Here is a 22,976-nt window from a genome sequence, read left to right on the forward strand (position 1 = left end):
TCATTACACAGTAATGCATATTTGTTTCTAACCTTCAGAAAATAACAACAAACAAAATCGAACAATAAATGATAAAATATTCACCTAAAAACTACAAAGGGGCTTGGAGACACATTTTGATTTATCTCTTTCCAGAATTATCACGAACATACCCCTTAATCTCTTGTTGGAATTATTTCTGTGTTAATAAATATGCATCTACACCACCATAAAACAACCAGAGGAACTTGCCATTTTCTATGTAAGCCTCCATATGTTAATTTCTCTAGGCCTAGTTTTCTCACCTAAAAAACAATTTGAACCAGGTAGGCTGACAGGTCCCTTTCCAGACCACGAATGGAAATCTCCCTTCTTTACATCTTTATCTCAGTGTTCTGAATTGCTGCACACCAAGCACTCCATCCTCGGTTCTCAAAAGCTTCCACAAGCATAAGGTGAAGGAAGTAGCAGGTATGCAATCTTTGCCCATCTCAAGGGATCTAGCCTTGAAGAAATCTGTACACCACAGTAATCTGCATTTAAGCCTTTGTAGCATGAACTGGTATGTAGGATTTTTCTCTGTCTCTTCTCACTGCTGCCTTAGTTGTTGAAGGTCAGCTATGCCTTCCACTAAAGAAAACTTGCTTAGATTTACTTACGTTTTGCAGAAGAAAATATAAAATGTAGAAAATACCATCACGATCCTTTACTTGTGCAAAAACATCATCTTTGAGTATGCGTGTACTCTTTTTGACTTATTTAAGTGACATTAGCACATAAATATAGAGCTTGCCATTTCATTTTCTGCCAGAAGGTATTTTTATTAAGTGCTATGAAACTCCATTTAATGAAAAAGTGTCATGTTCTCATGTGCACTTTCACGAAGCTAATAAGATCAGCACTAGAAAGAAAATTAAATTAGGGATGGGTGGGTGGCAAACAATTTGCTGAGCAGATCTGTGCTTCTCTGTGTGGATGTTGAATGGCTTTCACGTTTAAGCGTGCACATTTAAAGGAATTTAGTTTGCTGGGGTCTCATTTGAGAAGGTAGAAAATAAAAATCTCCTTCCTTGCTTCCTGTTTCCTCTTTCCCCTGCCTTTCTTTCATTTACAGTCTTTATCATGTGCATGACTGTTACTCAGGACTCTCCTCTGCAAATTCAACTCCAATTTTGAACTACCTCCTATTGGGGTAGCTTTGTTCTTCTTGTTAACCTTCCAGATTTGCACCTGCAACTTCCTCTAAAGATGCTTCAATTGTTTTCTGAACTGTGGGAATTTGGAAGGAGAGAATTCCCTGTCTCCCTCTTCCCTCTCCCCTTTCAATTAACTTGCTATTTTTTGTATTGAAACTCCTAAAATTTCTGTCAAATTTTCCAATTTCATAGAACCTCAAATCTCTTTATTTTCTATGTCATCAGTGCTAGTGGCAGAGTACACATTTCCCAACAGGGTCACTGTGTTCCTTTTACGGAAGTATTTCGTTTTCCCTTTCATACCATATATGACAAACATAAGCCCCCACCTCTGTTTTATTATGTTCCACACCCTCAGAAAATGTGGTCTTTACTTTCTGTGAGCAGTGATCTCAATTACACATTTCTGAGGATGTCCACATATTGCAGCAGAGTTTATGAGATTTCAATAAAAATGTCACACGTTTGTCTCTTTCATTCCCTCAAAACCACATTTTGCAGAGGAATTGGGAGGTCCAGCTCCTAACTCTGGAACCGGACTGGGAGGGATCATGTTCCATATCCACTATTTATTGCGTGACCATTGGCAAGTTACTTAGCTTTCTGTGCCGGTAATTTCCTCACCTTTAAAATGGGACTATGACCAGGCACTGTCGTATGTGATATGAGGCTTTTTCCTTATGTTCAACCAAATTTAAACTTAAAAGTTGCCTGATTGCTTCAAGTCTCAGCTCTAGCATTATCTTCTGTGTGAAATGTTTCAACAGAGTGAATTAAACCTCTACTCCAGAAAGTCTCAAGAGTTTACTGAAATATCTCCCTGAGAGGCTTTAGCATAAGTAGACTTTTTGCTTCTTTGTTTCCTTGCTTTTATTTAATTTGTTTTATTTGACCCTTACATCATCATTCCTTTGTTACAAATTACCAGCTTATTTTTTTTTGTAATCCTGCATTAATCACAGTGCTTGTTTTATCACAGATATTTGATAAATGTTGATTAAATGAATGAATGAGTGAGTCCATGAAAATATAAATGAAGATATCTCTAATCATAAAAGGCAATATATCACTTGAGATACATTTAGGGGCATTTTTTTCTTTCTTTGCCTGTTTTCTTTCTTTTTTCCCTTATGCTTGCAGGGGAGACTCATTGTTGTGTAAGCAATGCTTACTCATGCTTGTAATCCCATCACTTTGGGAAGCTGAGGCGGGAGGATCACTTGAGTCCAGGAGTTTGAGGCTGCAGAGAGCTATGATGAGTTTTCAGAAATTCATTCTCAGTGGTTCTCACAGTATGAGCCTCCAGAAGGCCACAGCCAACACCATTCCATCTCCCCAGGAAGCAGTGAGCCATCCTGGACTTGCTCTGTGTGGAGCCATCTTCTGCCCCTGGTGAGCTTTGCCTGCCACAGACACATCTCAGTGTATGAGGTGCTTACTCAACAATGAATCTCCCCTCCAAGCATAAGGTAAAAAAGAATAAGACAGACAAAGAAAGAAAAAAAATGCTCCTTGATATATCTCAAGTGACATATTGCCTTTGATGATTAGAGATAGCTTCATTTATATTTTCATGGACTCACTCATTCATTTAATCAACATTTATCAAATATCTGTGATAAGCACTGTGATTAATGCAGGATTACAAAAAAATAAGCTGATAATTTGTAACAAAGGAATGATGATGTACACGGAGCAAGGGTCAAATAAAACAAATTAAATAAAAGCAAGGAAACAAAGAAGCAAAAAGTCTACTTATGCTAAAGCCTCTCAGGGAGATATTTCAGTATACTCTTGAGACTTTCTGGAGTAGAGGTTTAATTCACTCTGTTGAAGCATTTCACACAGAAGATAATGCTAGAGCTGAGACTTGAAGCAATCAGGCAACTTTTAAGTTCAAATTTGGTTGAACATAAGAGAAAAGCCTCCTATCACACTGAGCGAGACAGAAATTTATTTCTCTCATGTAAAATACAGACAACAGTGATAGAAAACACACCACTATTTGGCTTATTATAAGACATGTGCTGCTCCAGCACTAAAAGATATTAACTTAATTAACACTGAAGCCAACTCTGAGCTGGTGATATTTTTAGTCCTATTTTACTTTACTTTTTTATTTTATTTTATTTTTTAGAGACAAGGTCTTGCTTTGTCACCCAGACTAGAGTGCAGTGGGGAAGTCATGGCTGACGGTAGCTTTGACTTCCTGGGCTCGATCACCCTAGGTGGGTGATCCTCCCACCTCAGCCCCTGGAGTAGCTGGGACTACAGGCACACGCCACCATGCCCAACTTATTTTAAAAATTTTTTTTGTAGAGAGAGGGTCTGTATACGGAGTGTCACTATTTTGTCCAGGCTGGTCTCCATCTCCTGGGTTCAAGGAATCCTTCCACCTCAGCCGCCCAAAGTGCTAGGATTGCAGGTGTGAGCCACTAATCCCAGCCTTCACTTCACATATTTTTCTATTTTATGTCTAGGTTGCCATGACTAGCACTGTTGATAAATTTTAACCTCTGGATTATGGATTTTTACTTATTAGTCTTCCTTAATACTAAAAAGTTGAGAGCAGAAAACTCACCAGTCTGTGAGTATTTGTATCTGAGCTGTGCTATTACCCGAAAGGCCTAGGTAAATGCTAAGATGGCAAAATTGATGGTTTTCATTTCTGAAGTACAGCTGCCATAGAAAACCATGCCAGTGGATTGCTCTAGTATGATCCAGGAAGCAAGAGGCTAAATGAATCTGATCTCATACTCCCTTTGTAATGGGAAGACCTTGAGTAAAGGAATTTTGGTTGCAGTTTCAGCCAGCTGTAGCTTTGTTTGTTTTTTATTTTGTTTTGTTTAGTTAGATTTCTTTTTACATCCTGAAGCCTGGGGAGCTGTAACAGGTGACTACGAAGGTTGACATCTCTATAGGAAGACACTGCTGATGTGGATATGGAGGAACAGAAGGTGAATGGAAGTTTTTTGAAAGATTAAGATTTTGAGGGTATCCGGTGGGGAAGAGAGTTGAGAGTGATTTTTAATATTTATATATTATAAATGTGCCCTCTCAAGGTATTTGGTTTTGTTCTTAATTTTATGGGAAACTATATCTAACACTTACCACCATTTTTTTTTTTTTTTTTTTGAGATGATAACGTCTTTAGTCAATATGGTCATTTGAAGTTTGTTTTCCAGAAGATTCTGGAGGAAGGACTCATAGCGACAATATTCTCAGAGTTTTTGCATAACGCTGCCAGTTTGTTCTCTTTGTAAATTAAAAGTCATCTTTATAATTTTACATATCTTAAATATGTCACTTTATTTCCTTCTGGTATAAAATGTTGTTGAAAATGTTATTGTATCTCTAATTTTACTTCATTTATATTTCAGAGGCTTTGTTTCCTATATGTCCAAATGAAATTTTTCAAAAATCCAGTAATCTTATTAGCACATGCCTTGATATTGCGTATTTCTAGGTGGATATCCTCAGGTGTCTCAAGTATGTGCTAGTTTTTTAATGTGCGATTTCAGATGATTTTTTTTTCTCTATTTCTTTCCTTTTTCTTTTTTAAAAATTTAAGCCAAGGTTATTTTTCCCTTGCTTTGGTTTTGTGTTCAGAGACACATACCCTTCCTATGGCAGCCTCTTTTGCTTATTGTCAACATCTGTCACTGTCTCAATTCCTTTTTAATCTCTTCATATTTTTTAATTTATTTTTTCTCTTTCATCTTCCATTTCTTAAGACATTATCTTTTTCAAAAAAAATGTGTTTTATTCTTTCAGATTTAGCCCTAATTTCTGATATTTATTTATTATACTTTCCGGCATTTGGTGATCTTATTTCTGAGTTTTGTTCATTTTGATTCATATTTTTATTTCATGCCTTATATCTTCTCAATGTCTTTTAGCTTATTTTGAAAGAGTAGGTTACATTTTTGCTTTGTTTGGTGGGCTCATCTTGCAGTGTGCACTCATTGGCTAGAGGGCACCTCTCAAGCTCCTGGTTCTCACGTTTTTTCTTATAATAACTTTGATTCAGATTTAACCTTGATGCTTTTTTGTTGCTTCAAATATAAGTATGTTTTCTGTTGTTGTTATCTTTGTTCTTTTACAAGAGAGAGAAATAAACTTCCGTCTATAATGCGAGACTTGTGTGTTTTTCTGTGAAATTAACTTTTCTGATCTACCTTTCTAGAATGAGGCAAGTTTCAAGAAAGCTTTTCTAACTTCGCAGAACTCCCTCTTCTGTGCCTTGAATTTTTGGAATTTCTTGGTTGTGTTTCCTTTTCCCACTTTTGTGTAGACCTCATGTTTTCCTTTCTCTTGTCCTCTCCTGCTCCGTTTTGATTCAGCTCCCAAAGGTTTCTGCTCAGTGAGGGAGCCGTACTAAAAGGGAGCACTGGAGAGTGTCTCTGGGGAGTTCTTAGGACATGGGCTGCTCCAATTGTTTAGTTTGTCTTCCTCTGGGCCCCTCACACTCACTGGTTCTATGGAGTTAAAACTTATTTCCAGTTTCAGCTGCTGTTCTCCAGTTCGCCTTTAAGTTTCACAGAGAACATCTGCTGGTTCTTTGGAGTTTTTTCTGTTCTCAGTTCCAATAGAGGCCACTCTCATTGCTTTCTTTGTCTTGCCACATAGAATGGCTATAATGTCTATTTTTGTGGCTATTGGTGTGTTTTGCAGGGCATGGGGATACCTTGATATCTAGTTTTGTTTTAAATATTGTCTGTGTGTTTTTGATTTCCTTAGAAGTTGCTGTCGAGTTTTATGTAGGAATTCAAGGAGATGATTAAAAATTCTTTCAAGGGCCTGATGCCATTAGAAGAAAGTGTGTAAGGTCTTTTACAAAGCATTGAAACAAATGTTTAGCTTAGGCTTACAAAATTGGCTCTAGGATCTATGAAGGAGGCAAATGTGACCAAAAATTACCTCATTCCTTGATGTTCTTTTGCTGTCACTCAAATCGACAGCAAATAGCTGACTTTATTAGGAAAGAAATGTCACTAGCCCTTTATAGAGGTGATTGTGTGGAACTTCTGAATAGCATTCATTTTATTTGGAAAAAGAAAAAACGTTAAAGTATTTTGAGACAGTTGAAGCTGTTTATACAAAATTATGATCAGTGTGGTTGAGGTGTGGATTAGACACAAAATTGAGGTGGCAAAGTGTGAATTCTTCAGGGAAAAATTGATGTGAAAAAATATTGTATTCGTAACCCACAACGAGCAGTTCATATTTAAGCATCTGACAGGGGTGAGGACACATCAACCCACTTCAGCCTTGAGTGACTACTCGCCTTACGTGTCAGCTGTTTGGCCTGGTTCTAGCTAGACTAATACATGCTTTACATTTTATATTACTTTTGACTAATCATACATCCCAATGGAAAATGTATGCTAAAATTACAGAATCTTTATCTTGGTGGCACTTGCTCCTAAATCCTCAAAAGAACTAAGCCTGGAATTTAAATTAAATTCTGAAGAGGCAGTTGCTAAGTGCTTTGTTGATGGACTGACTAAGTGATAACTTGCATAGTTCAGCACTTGATGGTTTGGAACCATTATCACCTATTATTCAATACCTTTAACTCCTAGTCAAAACAACAGGGAGTTAGATATATTACAGATAAGGAAATGGAGGTTCAGATTACATGTAGGACATAGTCAAGCTTCCTTGTTCCATGTGTTTTGCTGTATCTACTATCCCACAGTTTCTGAGCTGATGATTATTTTGTAGGGAGAACTGGAAATTTATCTCTGTTTGCACTGGCTTAAGAAAAATATATGTAGGCATCATTTTCATAAATTCATGTTTCTCTGCTTATGTTTCTCATACACTTATTTTATCCATTTTTAATGACTCTTTCCCAAATAAGGATGTCTTCTAAGAGATATATTCAAGGATTTTCTTCTTGCAGTTAATATCCTATGAAAAGCCTATGGTGATTGATCATCTGATATGTATCAACTACTCAGCTAGATTCGGTCACAGAATTTTTTTTTGGTAGCTGCACCAAGTCTGTTACACACTTTTTGCAGACTTATCTCTCCTTCTTTTACAGGTCAAAGCAGTTAAATTACCTCCCCAAAGTCACAATTAATTAGCTACAGCTACAATTCAATACCAGACCTAATTTCAAGTTAAAGTGGCTTTATGTATATAAAACACTGACCTTGCCCCTGTGTTGGGATGCAATGTATAAGATTTACCACATTCCATATATGTCCAAGGTCTTCCTATCAGATTTTTTGTTTTGTTTTTTTCTGTCTCTCTTATGACTTGTCCAGGGACATTTTTAGTGAATAGATTTTTAAATACACCAAACTCTACACACTACTATAAAAGCTTTTGTCATCATGTAAGCTACATAGAATGCTTATATACAGTAAGCAGTTAAATGTTTGGCTTTAAAATAGAAGCTTCTTCCTCTTGACAATGATTTAAAGCCCTTATTTCACAAGTGGTGCTCTTTAAGAATATAAGTGGTGCGTATTTATGTCCTAGCCAGTTCTGGAATGTAAGTGTGTTGGCTGTTGTGGAATAAGAGAACAAATTTTTCGGGGGGAACTTTATCGAACAACAGGTATATGTGGGGTAGCACAGAGTGTGAATGTTTGACTGAGTTCATTGAATTCCAGAGGAGAGTCCATCCGAATGTAATAAGTTAGAGACAAATGATTCATAAAGAGATTGAGGGAAAATCTGATCTGTAGCTCAGGGGGTGCAAAGGGACAATTTCATCAGCAAGTATGGTTTCTCAGTATACCCATTGGTTTCTCATGTGATATGGCTAGAAAAATATATGCTTCAACATTATGCACAACAAACACTGTGTAAAGAGCAAAAAAGTACCATATGCAGACGGCATTGTAAACAGAATATTTCAATCAAATGATGACAAAAATTAAATTAGGAATGGGTGGGTGGCAAACAATTTGCTGAGTAAATCTGTAAGAATGGGTGTGTGTGTGAAAATTTCTCATTTGAAAAACAAACAAACAAACAAAAAATACAAAACCTGAGACATTACTTTCTTCCTTACTGTTCTCTAGGAAAAATGACTGGATACACCCAGTGTGGTCAAGGATGGGCCAAGGGAATTGAAACATGTATTGCCATATATTTAGAGAGGGTAAGTGCTCCTAGTACATAAATTTCATTTGGGGAGATAGGACTATAGGGTAATTTAGGCTTTTTGTGCCATTTTATAATGATTCTTTATTTGAACAGATTTAGTTTAAGAGTGTTTGAATTGATTTAATTTGATTAATTTAAATTGACTTACAGCAGCTTAGGAAAAAATTATAAATGAGTCAATTTTCAACCGTAGAATTTTAACTGAAATTCAGCCAAATCCAGGGTCATTAGAATCAAGGTAAGATTCAAGTAAAAAGAAAATAGTTTGAAATCTCTGGTCCTTTAGGAAGAAATGATGTTTCAATGGGCTGCCTTCGTCAACAGTAAGCTTTGGTAGGAACTCAGATTACTTAGCATTGAAGAGGCAGATGTAGGGGTCAGAGCAGGGGCAAATTAAAATAGCATTAGAGTTTGAAGTTTCTAGAAAGTAGCCTGGGTGATCCTAGAGCTTATGTAGATTTAGGAGGACTATCCAGCAATAATAGGTCGAGGAAGACACCAAACAGTCTTTATGAACCAAAGTTCTTAATATGGGACCATTCATCGATTATTCATCCAGCACCAAAATAGAGACTCAAACACCCCATAAATTCAAGGTGAAGTGACCTAGTGTACTGATGGTATCAGAGCTCGGGTATTGAGGTTGGAATGTGATGATATGATTCTAAATAAGTGGGGTTAGTAGGCAGCAAATTTGAAGGTTTCTCCATAGTAATGAGAGGCAGCAAAAATTTCTAGATTACTTGGTTCCATATCCTGCTTAGGCTGAATGGATAGTTATCCACCTAAATATTCTTCCTTATCCTAACTTCTGATTACTGATAATTCACCTTAGATAGAGCATAGAACTTGAACCAGAAGCCAGAGAATTAGTGAAAAAAAAAATGATTATAATGAGCTCTCTGAGATATATAAATGAGCAAAAACCCAGCAAACCCAGCAGCTACTGGCAATTAGAGGAACTTATGGAGACCTGAAGATCATGGTAAAAAACATCAACATCACTAATGATGTGTTTGAGATGAAGCCTGGGATCTTGTCCTGCAGCATCCTACAATCATTCTGTTCTTCAACAAATATTTAATAGAGCAAAATTTGTGGGCATAGTGCCAAATATTAGGGCACAATAATGACATTAAAAAGACAATAATTACTCTCAAGGAGCCACACTCTACTAGCAAATACACACCAGTAGACCCAGAATCATATGTTGATTTAGTTTTGGAAAATTATATGATTCAGTGAGAGTAAGCTGGAAGTAAACCTACTCCAGCCTCTGAGAGGGGCAGGGACAAAGGGTGAAAAGATCAAGAGACATGAATTGGAAGTGAATAGATGGCCACAGTAGAGAGAGGCCGCAGCTGCTCTAGTAGTCTGGCATGAACCACCAGCTATAGAGAGTACAATGTAGTGTGAAGAAAGAAAGGGCCAGGAAAATGGCATAACACCAAACTCACCTCTCCACCCTGAGTGATTTCTGGTGTGTGATATGCACATAATCTACTTGAGAGGACAGGAGAGGAAAAGCAATGCCATGGAAGATCTTTTCTAAAAGCTTAGAGTTGGAGGAAAAATTGTATGAAGAGATTGAAAATATAAGAAAATGGCCTGGCACGGTGGCTCATACCTAGAATCCTAGCACGTTGGGAGGCCAAGTCAGGAGAACCTCTTGAGCCCATAAGTTCGAAACCAGCCTGGGTAACACTGATAAACTTTGTCTCCACAAAAAAATTTTAAAAATAGCCAGGTGTGGTGGCATGCACCTGTAGTCCCAGATACTTGGCAAAGCTTGAACTTTGCAGGCAGAAGTTGTAGTGAGCTATGATCGCGCCACTGTACTCCTACCTGGCTGACAGAGCAAGACTCTCAAAAAAGAAAAAGAGAATGTATTTGTCACACAGTAGTTTAAAAGTAATGGGTGAAACTGTTGGGTGAGAAAAAGGAATTACAAAGTAAGTTTAGGCTGAGGTAACTGGAGAGAATATTTGAATCAATATACTTTTGACTAGGGCTGGCAAACAAGAATAATAAAGTACTGAACAATTACAGCTTAGCTAATTTCAGATTTCCTAAGCAGGACTTTCACCTCTCTGGAAGCATTCACCCATGGCCTGAATAGTAGGTGCCTCTAAGGGAGTTTCATCCTGGTGCTAGGCCAGTCATGTTTCAAACCTTGGAAACTGCTTATAAGTTGTAAAAGCTCTGTGTTTTTCATAAAGATTCTTCTGACACTTGATACTTGAACTCCGGATTAACTTATCTTTAAGTGCTAGTCTCTTTAGATAAACATGAGGGCAATATGTGAAGAAGAAAATTGCATGACAGAGTTAAAGATGATTCACACACATTTACTTTGAAAGAGGCTAATGGTACTAACCAGACGCTTTTCATTTCCTCCCCTATTATACTCTTGGGAGAATATTTCAAGCTTGATTTCCTCATTGATTTTTTTGCCTTGTCTACATTTTTTCACTTTTATTCCCAGAATATCAGATAGTATTTCTTGAGCATCTATTATGTGACACACAAAGTGCCATATAATAGATTAAATAGATTTACTTACTGCAGAATTTCTCACTGCCTTTAATATGACAAAAAAAATGCACATCCAAGAGAGATCTATAGCTTGCACTTTTAATTAATTTTATAACCAGAGGATACCTTTGTTTTGAATGTCTTTCAGAAATTTCTTCTATGGAATATACCTTCAAAAACACTGGGCCAGGTTAAGAGACTAAACTAGTATGTAGATAGCTGTATAGGTGTATTTGAGTCACACAGCAAAAGGCTTTTGGGCAAAATAATTTGGGCTCTGTTGACTAGACTGGCAAGGTGGAAAGGCACAACAGATTTCTGTATTATTAATCTTCTTTGAATTAAACTGGTTTACTTCTGCAAACTCTTTAATCCTGAAGTGTGCAACATAAAGAAAAGCACAGGAAATTATTTACCAGATATGCTTATGTCCTCATTTGAAATTAATTTGTACCATGAGGACTATACATTCTCTTAACTCAGGGTCGGTAAATTACTGCCCAAGAGATGAATCTGGACTGCCGCCTGATTTTGTCACATAGTCATGCTGATTCATGCTTATTCTTGCTTACTCAAGCTGTCTGTGGCAGTGTTTGCCCCAAAGTGGCAGAGTTGATAGTTGTGACAGAAGCCATATGGCATACAGAGCCCAAAGCATTTACTATCTGGCCCTTCACAGGAAAAAAGTTTTGCCAGCCCTGCTTTAAAGGATTGATCATATTTACATTTTGCTTTTGGAAAATCCATACATGGCGGACACAGCAGTGGAGAGGGGCTAACGTGTTTGGCCACTTGCCCTTTACTGTTTTTCAAATAGAAACGAAACAATGTACTAAAGCCAGCTGTAATGGCAATGCTGTCTTGTATGTCTACAAGAATAATTCTAAATGCAAGAATTCCTACTGTGAAACCATTTCTTGCCCTAAAAATTTCTGAACTACAACAGGGAATAATTCAAGAAGAAAACAGTGTTAAGGTATGCGAATACAATTTGCAGGTAATCATAAATTACTGATTTGGGCTATAAATAATCGTGGTCTCTGTATGTATACACGCACACACACAAACCCGTAAACACACATGGCATTACTTACGTTGTATGAACTGGCTGCTTGCCTTCTGGAAGGATATGGATCACTGGGATCCAACCAGGAGCATCTTGTCTAATGCTGATGTGTGTTTGTCTATGTATCTATTATTAGTAATCTTAAAATTGTGTTTCATATTCTTTTCCAATAAAATTTAGTTTCAGAAATCTCATTAAGCACACGAAAGCTGAATAAGGCTCTCAATTTTTACAATTAGGTATATAGGTATAGTGAGATAAATATCTACATGAAAATATACACATAAATGTAGATATAATACAGGCACAGAGATACATACATATATAAAATTATATATATTTCTTAAGCCAGTTTTTGTCTAAATGATTACTGTAGTGAGGGAACATCCATCCGGATTAGCTAGGTGTTTGTCCACAAATTGGGTGCCTTCATTTCCTTTTCTCTTTCTTTTAGCACTGCTTGGTTTCTGATAGTATACTTCAATCAGGTATGAAGCTCAACGACAGACTGATGCAAATTTACACGGCTAGTTCTGGCATCCAGAAATGGTATACTGAGGGACCAGGCTAAGTGAGCAGCTTCTCCACTCTGGTTTTTCTTGTTCAAAAGCCTCTGAGCCTGCTGATTTCTGCAGTTAACTCTTTTGTTTGACTAGGATCATAGCGTCCCTTCTGGCTGGCTGCTGCCACAACCTGAGAGAAATGCCCAGCTTAGGGCTGCTTCCAGTGACTGAAGTGGCAGTTCCAACCGTGCACAGGAGCTGCCCCAAAGGAGGTACTCACCTGAGTGACTGCACAGCAGTGCTGTCGGGACTTCAAGTGCTCTTCTTTCCATCTGCCCTCTCCTTTAACTCTTGCCTCTCAAGACTAAAAACTGTACCGAGATTCTCCACACATCTCCTCTATTAATTCCTGGCAAGTTGGAGGTGTAAATGAGACCCTGGTTAAAGTTATCCCTCTAATAGCTCTCTGTTATATGTGGAGCAAATGTTTGATGTTTTCGCATCAAACGTCTAGTGATGATATAAAAATTTCCTTTTGAATATATGTGGAGTTTAGTGGTGGTGGGTTAGGGAGGCATCTAATTAGATGCTTCGCTTATGTTTCCATTCTACAATATAGTTTTTAATTGAAAAGTTTCCCCTTCTATCTATTATGGAAGCCCAGTAATTTTCAAAGCATAATCTCAAATGGGAATACAAATTTAAATACAATTTAAATTTTGTGAAAGGAAAAAAAAAATACAAAATAAAAAATGGTCTTTTACGTCAGGCCTCTGAGCCCAAGACTGCACGTATGCATCCAGATAGCCTGGAGCAACTGAGGAACTGCAGGAGAGGTGAAAATAGCCAGTTCCTGCCTTGACTGATGACATTCCACCATTGTGATTTGTTCCTGCCCCACACTAACTGATCAACTGACCTTGGGACATTCTTTCTCCTGGAAAATGAGTATCAGAAGCTCCCCACCAAGCACTTTGTAACCCCCGCCCCTGTCCGCAAGAGAAAAAACCCCTTTGACTACAATTTTCCACTAGCTACACCCAGGTGATTAAAAAGCTTAATTGCTCACACAAAGCCTGTTTGGTGGTCTCTTCACACAGGCGTGCGTGACATTTTAGAGACTTTCTCTAATTTCTACTGATAATGTATGGTGATCTCTTTTTTGAAAACCAGTTTGTGGGTTAATAGTTTGACTATATGGAGGACTGTGAGAAATAAAGAGAAAATGTATTTTCTTGTGATTCAGTGTTGCTCGTAGCTATTTTAACAGTTCATATTTGTATTTTGTGTTTCTTTAATTCATTGGTGTGACAAATAACTCATTCATGCTCATTTATATTGATTTTAATATACCATGAATAAAGTATTTATAGTCCAGGCATTTCGTTTTCTGTAATCTCAATATTCAAATGTTTGTTTGTTCTTAGAAATAGTTTTTATTTTTAATTTAGTGATGTAGATGAACATTTACCTATAAATGCAAACATCCACAAACATACTTATACACACTCATTAAAAAACAAAAATATTCAGTGCCACCAGGTGTATGTCTGAAAACTGGGTATCTGCATCCTTCCTGATTTGTAGGTAAAATTTAATGATGATAATGATAATGAGAACAATTTGATTTCTATTTCTTAAGCTTTAGTATTAACCAATACCATGTTAAGTGCTTTGCATATATTTTCTTATGCTTTCTTCAACTTACCTTATTAGATAATGTTCATCTTCCTCATTTTCAGATGATTCGATAGAGATTTGCAGAGCTTATGTGACTTGTTTGAGGTCACTTACCTGGAAAGTGGCAGAATTAAGATTTCAAGCAAGGTCTGTCATTCTCTAAAACACAAACTCTTAGTTACTACAGTATGTAATTTTCCTGAGTTAAAATAGACTTAAATTTACCACAAAAAGATTTCCCTCCAATTTTGTAGGCACTAACTCTTCTATAAGACCAATAAGCCTGTAGTTTCTCTCCATTGCCATCACTGCACTACATCAATAGTTTGCAATCTTTACCATTCAGAAGCTTTCATATCTCAAATCAATCACATTTTACTTTACTCCCATTCACTTTAACCTTTTTTCTTTCTTTTATCAAAAACATTCAGAATTCCATCACTACATGATGCCTTATAAGTGCCATTTGACTTTAAAACTTCAAATTACCACATCATTATTCATCTGTGGGCATGGCCCCTAAAATAGAAAAAGTAGCAGGCAGAAGTTGAGGTCCCACTAACCTGGGAGATCATTTTTTATTTTTGATTTAATATTTGTTAAAAGATGAACCAAATTGGAATGCAGTAGGTACATTTGAGCACTGCTCCATACTTGATTAAATATTTGTTAAATATTAAAAATATTAAATATGTTAAATATTTCTTAACTATTAAAAATATTTAATAGTTAACAAATATTAAATCAAGTCCAGCTTCTCCAGGACTTTTGTCACTGAAATTCAGAAATATGATTTTTCTCAGTGTTCTCAGTGGAGTAGCGGGGATAGAAATGTTCAGGGATGGGGGAAACTTTTGCAACTTTTATCCAACAATAGGATCAAAAGCTGAATAGAAAGTATTCTTGACTTTAATAAACCTTTCCTACAACCCTTGAAGTTGTGTAAAATTTGACTAATAAGACAGCTTAATGGGCACCAGGCCCTTGTAAGTCCTCCATTGCCAAATGATGTGGAATTGCTGGCTCTAGGAGCACAAGCTTCCTTAGAACCTGGAAGAAAGACTGTCTGTCTATACTCCAGGAGGCAGACAAGCAGAATTAACGTGTGCCTTTAACCACTCTATTTTGCTGTGCTCTGATTGTCACTTTCGTAAGATGTATTAGTCCTTTCTTTGAAATATTCAAATTTTAAGGAAAAAAGATCTCATCAACAAGTAGGGATGACCACATCTTTTCTTTCTTCTTGGCAACATTTATTATAATTTATAGAATAAAATCTAAATTTGTGCTCGATTTTAATTTGATGAGTGTTGACAAGCATATCTAGTCATATAAAGACTTTTATCAAAGTAATAATATAGAATATTTCTATCACTCCAAAAAATCTTCTCTTCCGTTTTGTGGTGAATTCACTTCCTTGCCCCTTGGTTCTTAGCAACCACAGTTCTAATGTCTGTTCCAATAGTTTGGTCTTTTCCAGAATGTCATCTAAATGCAATTATATAATATTTTGTATAAAGTTTTTGATTTTGGGATTTATCCGTATTTATGCATGTGTTAGTAGTCTGTGATTTTTTGAACCATGTTTTATTACATTGGTGTACCACCATCTGTTTATCCATTAGCCAGTAGATGGACATTTGAGCTGTTTTTAGTTTTGGGCTATTATGAACAAAGCTATTATAAACTTTCCAGTAGAGGTTTTATGTGGTCAAATGTTTTCATTTTTCTTGACTTCAGATTGATTGGTACTATGACTTTCTTCTTAAGAAACTGCCTATTTTGGGCCGGGTGCGGTGGCTCAAGCCTGTAATCCCAGCACTTTGCGAGGCTGAGACGGGTGGATCATGAGGTCAGGAGATCGAGACCATCCTGGCTAACACGGTGAAACCCCGTCTCTACTAAAAAATACAAAAATTAGCCGGGCGTGGTGGCGGGCCCCTGTAGTCCCAGCTACTCGGGAGGCTGAAGCAGGAGGATGGCGTAAACCCGGGAGGCGGAGCTTGCAGTGAGCTGAGATCCGGCCACTGCACTCCAGCCTGGGCCACAGATCGAGACTCCGTCTAAAAAAAAACAAAAAGAAACTGCCTATTTTCAAAGTGTCTGTACCATTTTGCATTTCCAAGAGTGACAGATGAGTTCCAGTTGTTTCTTGTCCTTGTCAACATTTGGTATTGTCAGTTTTTTCAAGTTGAGCCATTCTGTTGCATGTACATCAACATGGTTTTAATTTATATCTCTCCAAAAACAAATGGTGTTGAACGTCTTTTCATGTACTTGTTTGCTATCCATTTGTCTCCTTCGGTGAAGTCTCTGTTGAAATCTTTTGTCCATTTTTAAAATTAGACTGTATGTTTTCATATTATTAAATTGTTAGAGTCCTTTATATACTTTCTGATAAAGACCTTTGTCAGATATCTGTTTGCAAATATGTTCTCTCACTTTTTGGCTTATCTTAACACTTTTTTTCAACAATGTCTTTGAAAAGGTCAACATTCTATATTATTTTTAAAGTACAATTTATCCATTTCTCTTTTATGATTTGCACCTTTTGAATTCTAAGCTAAGAAATCCTTACTAAGCCCAAGGGCACAAAATTTTTCTTTTAAGTTTTCTTTTAGAAGTTACATAATTTTATCTTTTGCATTTAGATCAATGAGGAGTCTTACAAAAGTTCATAGAAAATGACCATTATAAAAAATCTATGCATGAATTTTAAAGTTTTTCATACAAAAATAAGCTCATACTAACTTTTTATAATGTCTTAACAGGATCTAGTTTGAGGAATTAAGAAGTTTTAGACTTTAGTTAAAAGAATCCAATCAGCACAACATAAATTCTGCTAAAATTGAAACAAAAACAAATATCAAATATATGGTGAAGCTTGGGTGGAAGAATGGTGACTCACTGATGCTTTATGAAAAATTTATGGGGACAATGCCCAGCGAAATTAGCAGTTTACAAATGTATAACTTATTTTAATAAGGGACAAGACAAGGTTAAAGATGGAGCCCGCAGAAGCAGACAGCTGACATCTATTTGCAAGGAAAAAAATTCATCTTGTTTGACCCTAGTTGAAGAAGAACAACGATTAACAGCAAAAACAATAGCCAGCACCATAGACAGCTTTCCATGAAAATTGTAAAGAAGTGAGATCAAGATCCTGAGGCATTTCTTTAAAGAATTGTTAACAGGAAATGATACATAGTGTTATCAGTACAATCCTGAAGATAAAGCACAGTCAAAGCCATGGCTACCAAAAGATGGAAGTGGTTGAGTAGAAGCAAAAGCAGGCCAATCAAGGGCAAAGATCATGGTAACTGTTTTTTTTGTTTTTGTTTTTGTTTTTGTTTTTGTGGAGGATACTCTAAGTATTTTGCTTGTTGACTTTCTGGAGGACCAAAGAATGATAACATCTGCTTATTATGAGCATGTTTTGAGAAAGTTAGGCAAAGTTTTAGGAGAAAAATTCCCCAGAAAACTTCAGCAGAGAGTCATTTTACATCATGACAATGCTCCTGTTTATTCCTCTCCCCAAGCAAGGTCAATTTTGTGAGAGTTTTGATATGAAATTATCAGTTATCCACCTTAAAGTTCCCATTTGGTTCCTTCTGACTTCTTTTTGTTTCCCAATCTAAAAAAATCTTTGAAGGGTACCCATTTTTAATTCAGTTAATAATGTAAAAAAGAATATCTCGAATTTGATTGTGCTTATGTCAAGAAAGTTTTTACTTTTTTTTATATTTTAATTCCATTTCTCCATGAATTTTTGAAGTACCCTTGTAAAATCTATTTTAAGTTAAATTTTTATGTTGTGATAAAGGTTATGTTGTGCTGAGGTTTACATTTTACATATATATGTTCAGTTGTTCCAGCACCATTTGTTGGCTATCCTTTCTCCATTAAATTACCTTAGAACCCATGCTGCAAATGACTTAACATATATATATGGGCCTATTTCTATTATTTTCTCTATTGTGTTCCATTCATCTGTATATTTATAAACAGAAAAAACATACCTGCTTCATTACTATAGATTTATAATTCTTTTTGAAATAAGGTAATGTCAATCTTTCAGATTTTTTCTTTTTCCTAGGGTATATTAAAATGTTCTTCCCTTTTATTAGTTGTAATTTTTAACCTTTGTGGGCTCATAGTAGGTGTATACATTTACAGGGTACATGAGATGTTTTGATACAGGCATGCAATGTGGAATAAACACATCATGAAGAATGGGGTATTCATCCCCTCAAGAACATACTCATTGAGCTGCAACCTATCCAATTACACTCTTTAAGTTATTTTAAAATGTATAGTTAAATTATTATTGACTATAGTCACCCTGTTGTGCTGTCAAATAGTAGATCTTATCAATTCTTTCTATTTTTTGTACCCATTAATCATCCCTACCTCCATCCCTCAACACCTGCCGGCACCCCTGGAGCTACCCTTCACAGCCTCTGGTAACAATTCTTCTACTCTCTATGGTCATGAGTCAAATTGTTTTAATTTTTAGATCCCACAAATAAGTGAGAACATGCAACATCCCACAAATAAGTGAGAACATGTCTTTCTATGCCTGGCTTATTTTACTTAATATAATGATCTCCAGTTCCATCCATGTTGTTGCAAATGACTGGAACTCATTCTTCTTTTATTGCTGAATAGTTCTCATTGTGTATACACACCACATTTTTTTAAATCCATTCGTTAGTTGATGGACACTTACGTTGTGTGTTTCTTGTAGTCAACAGACTAAAAGGTCTTGTTTTTTATTCATTCAGTCTATGAGTTTTGATTGGAGAGTTTAGTCCATTTATATTCAATGTTATTATTGATATGTAAGGACTTACTTCTGCCATTTTAAAAATTTGGTTTCTTGTTGTTCTGTGGTCTTCTTTCCCTTCTTTCTTATATTGTTTGTGTATCGTTGTATTACTATTATTTTTTTTTTGGTTTGAGGTTACCATGAGGCTTGCAAATACTATCTTATAACCCATTATTCTAACCTGATAACAACATAGCACTAAGCACTATTTGCATAAACAAACAAGCAAAAAAAAAAAAAAAAAAACCCATAGTAATTTGCTTTAACTTCATTCCCTTTGTTTTAACATTTTGTTGCTGCTGTTTAGATCTTTGTATTGACTATGTATTGAAAAGTAGTTGTAGTTATTATTTTTGATTGGTTCATCGTTTAGAGTTTCTATTAACATAAGAGTAGCTTACACACCACAGTTACAGGGTATAATATTCTGTGCTTTTCTGTGTGCTTACTATTACCAGTACATTTCGTACCTTCAAGTGATTATGTATTGCTCATTAATGTCCTTTTCTTTCTGATTGAGGTACTCCCTTTAGCATTTCTTGTAGGAAGGGTCCAGTTTCATGAAATCCGTCAGTTTGTGCTTGCCTGGGAAAGTCTTTATTTCTCCTTCATATTTGAAGGATATTTTCACTGGATATACTATTCTAGAGTGAAACTTTTATCATTTTTATTTTCCTTCAGCATTTTAAATATGTCATGCCATTTTTTTCCTGGCCTGTAAGGTCTCCCCTGAAAAGTTTGCTGCCAGATGTATTGGAGCTTCATTGTATGTTATTTGTTTCATTTTTCTCATTGTTTTCTATTCTTTTTTGTCCCCTCTGACTGAGTATTTTCTTTTCTTTTCTTTTCTTTTCTTTTGATAGAGTCTCATTCTGTTGCCCAGGCTGGAGTGCAGTGGTGTGATCTCAGCTCACTGCAACCTCTGCCTCCTGACTTCAAGCAATTATCATGCCTCATCCTCCGGAGTAGCTGGGATTACAAGTATGTGTCACCTTGTCCAGCTAATTTTTGTATCTTCAGTAGAGATGAGGTTTCACCATGTTGGCCAGGCTCGTCGTGAACTCCTGATCCACCTGCCTCAGACTCCCAAGTTGCTGGAATTACAGGTCTGAGCCACCTCTTGCAGCTTTGACTGTGTGTTTTCAAATAGCCTGTGTTCAAGCTCGCTAATTCTCTCTTTGGCTTGGTCATTTCTACTATCAAAGGACTCTGATGCATTCTTCAGTATGCCAATTGCATTTTCAAGCTCCAGAATTTCTGCTTGATTCTTTTAAATTATGTCAATTTGTTTGCTAAATGTGTCTGTTAGAATTCTGAATTCCTTCTCTAAGTTATCTTGAATTTCTCTGAGTTTCCTAAATGCAGCTATTTTAAATTCTCTGTCAAAAAGGTCACATATCTCTGTTTCTCCAGGAATTGTTTCTTGTGCCTTATTTAGTTCATTTGGTGAGGCTGTGTCTTCCAGGATGATGTTGATGCTAGTAGATGTTCTTTGGTGTCTGAGCATTGAAGAGTTAAGTATTTATTATGGTCTTCACTGCCTAGCCTTATTTGCGGCTTGCTTCTTGGAAGGCTTTTGAGATAACTGAAATGACTTGGGTGTTATTATCCATGCTGGTTCTGCTTCAGGGGGCACCCAAACCCAGTAATGCAGTGGTTCTTGCAGACTCCTAAAGTTACTGCCTTGATAGTCTTGGATAAAATCCAAGAGAATTCTCTAGATTATCAGGCAGAGACTCCTGTTGTCTTCCCTTATTTTCTCCCAAACACATAGAGTGTCTTTCTGTATTCTGAGCCAGCTAAAGCTAGAGGTGGAATGACAAGCACCCCTGTAGCCATCACCACTATGGCTTTGCTGGGTCAGAACTGAAGTCAGCACAGCACTGGGTCTCACCCAAGGCCTGCTATAACCACTCCCTGGCTACTGCTTATGTTCACTCAGGGCCCTTAGGCTCCACAATCAGCAGGTGGCAAAGCCAACCAGGACTGTGTTCTTCCTTTTATGGTGGTGAGGTGCTCCAGGCCCTGGGTGGGTTCAGAAGTGCTGTCTGGGAGTCAGAGGCTACAGTCAAAAACCTTAGATGTCTACCTGGTATGCTATTGTATTGTGGCTGGGCTGGCACTCAAACCACAAGATACAGTCCTTGCTACTCTTCCCTACACTTATCAAAGGCACAGGGCCTCACCTTGTCACCACCACGACCCCTGGCCAAGAGAAGTACTACCAGATTATCACCAATGTTTCCTTAAGGCCTAAGATCTATTAAGTCAGTTTGTGGTGAATGCTGACTGGCCTGGGACTCACCCGTGAAGGCAGTGGGCTCCCCTCTGGCCCAAGGCAGGTTCAAAATGCCATCCAAGAGTCAAGTCCTGGAGTTGGGGACCCCAAGAGCCTCCTTGTTGCTCTACCACACTATGGCAATGTTGATACCTAAAGTATAAGACAAAGTCCCCTTTGCTTTCCCTTCTGCTTTTCTCAGGCAGAAAGAGTCTTGCCCTATGGTCATCACTGCTGATAATGTGCTGAGTCTCATATGAAGCCAGCAAGTCTCAGAGGCTTACCAACGCTCTTGATGTAATACCTGGGTATTGCTGTTGATTATTCAGAGTCTGAGGGCTCTTTAGTTAGCAGATGATTAATGCAAGCAGAATTGGGTCCTTTCCTTCAAGGCAAGCAGATTCCTTTCTATCGCAGGGTGTGCCTAGAAATGTCATCTGGAAGCTAGGGCCTGAAATAGGGGCTTCATAACTCTGACCAGTGCCCTATCTTTATGTGACTGAGAGGGTATCCAAGACGCAAGACAAAGTTCTCCCCACTCTTCCCTCTTCAAGCAGAAGGAAGAGTTCTCTTTTGGAGCCATTAGCTGCACATCCTGAGGTTATTGAGGGGGGTGATGCCAGCACTCCCTTTGCTTCCCCAGCTGGTGTCTCAGTATGCTGCATGCCCGATTAGTCCACTGTCGCTGAGCCTAGTTCAGCCCTAGGACGTGCCTAAGAGTTGCAGTCCTTATACCCTAGACTGTCTTTCAAGTTTACTTAGAGATGAGAGCACTTTGGCTCTCGGTGGCGAGGTTTGCAGGCACTCAAGTTTGGATTGCTGGTATGGAAGATTCCCCTCTGGCTAGGGCTGGTTTAAATTCTCCCTCTGTGGGTGGGCATCAGCTGAATTTGATCCAGTTTTCCTTCCTGCTCTAACAGGACAGCACTGAGTTCAATGTCTCACAATTGCTGTGTACTCCTTGGCCCCATTGCCCAGAGATGCTCTCTGTATCTTGCTGCACAGCTGACGGGGAGTGGGGTAGGAGTGGTGGTTGGCAATTCAGGACTGTCTTTCCTGTCTCTTTAGTGCCTCTTTCAGTGATATGAAGTTAAAACGAGATACTAGGAATGTTTACCTGATTTTTGGTGCTTATGAAGATGTTTTTGCTGTGTAGATAGTTGATAACTTGGTGTCCTTGCTAGGGGGGACGATGGCTAGAGTTTTCTATTCTGTCATCTTGCTCCACCTCCCCAGAGTTGTTCTTTTTAAAAATAGTTTTTGTTTATTTGTCTATTTGCTTATTTCTTTATTTTTGTAGCTAAGCTGACATAATACCTAAATGCAACGTGGAATGCCGGATTGAGTCCTGAAACAAACAAAAGGGACATTATTTAAACATTCTGGAGAAATCTAAATAAAGTCTACAGTTTAGATAATAATGTTATACCAATGTTAATTTATTAGTTTGATAAATGGCTACATAAGATATTAATAAAGTCATATAAAATAGGTGATTCGTAATAGGAAATTCTTATCATTTATGCAACTCTTCTGTGAATTTTAAATTGTATCAAAATAATAAGATTTAAGAAACAATATTATATACTTAAAAGGCAGAGATTGGATCCAACTTTAGTAATTTAAATGTGGTACAAATTGTGGTCCCCATGATAGTCCCATTCAATTCAGTATCTTGCACTAACAAAAATCAGATTGATTGTTCCAGTTAATGATGCACTACTCTAAACATAACTAAATAGTAGCTCCAATTACAACTACTTTGCCAAACATGATGTCTTTA

Source organism: Macaca nemestrina, chromosome 9 (assembly GCF_043159975.1).
Source record: "Macaca nemestrina isolate mMacNem1 chromosome 9, mMacNem.hap1, whole genome shotgun sequence".
Taxonomy (NCBI): domain Eukaryota; kingdom Metazoa; phylum Chordata; class Mammalia; order Primates; family Cercopithecidae; genus Macaca; species Macaca nemestrina.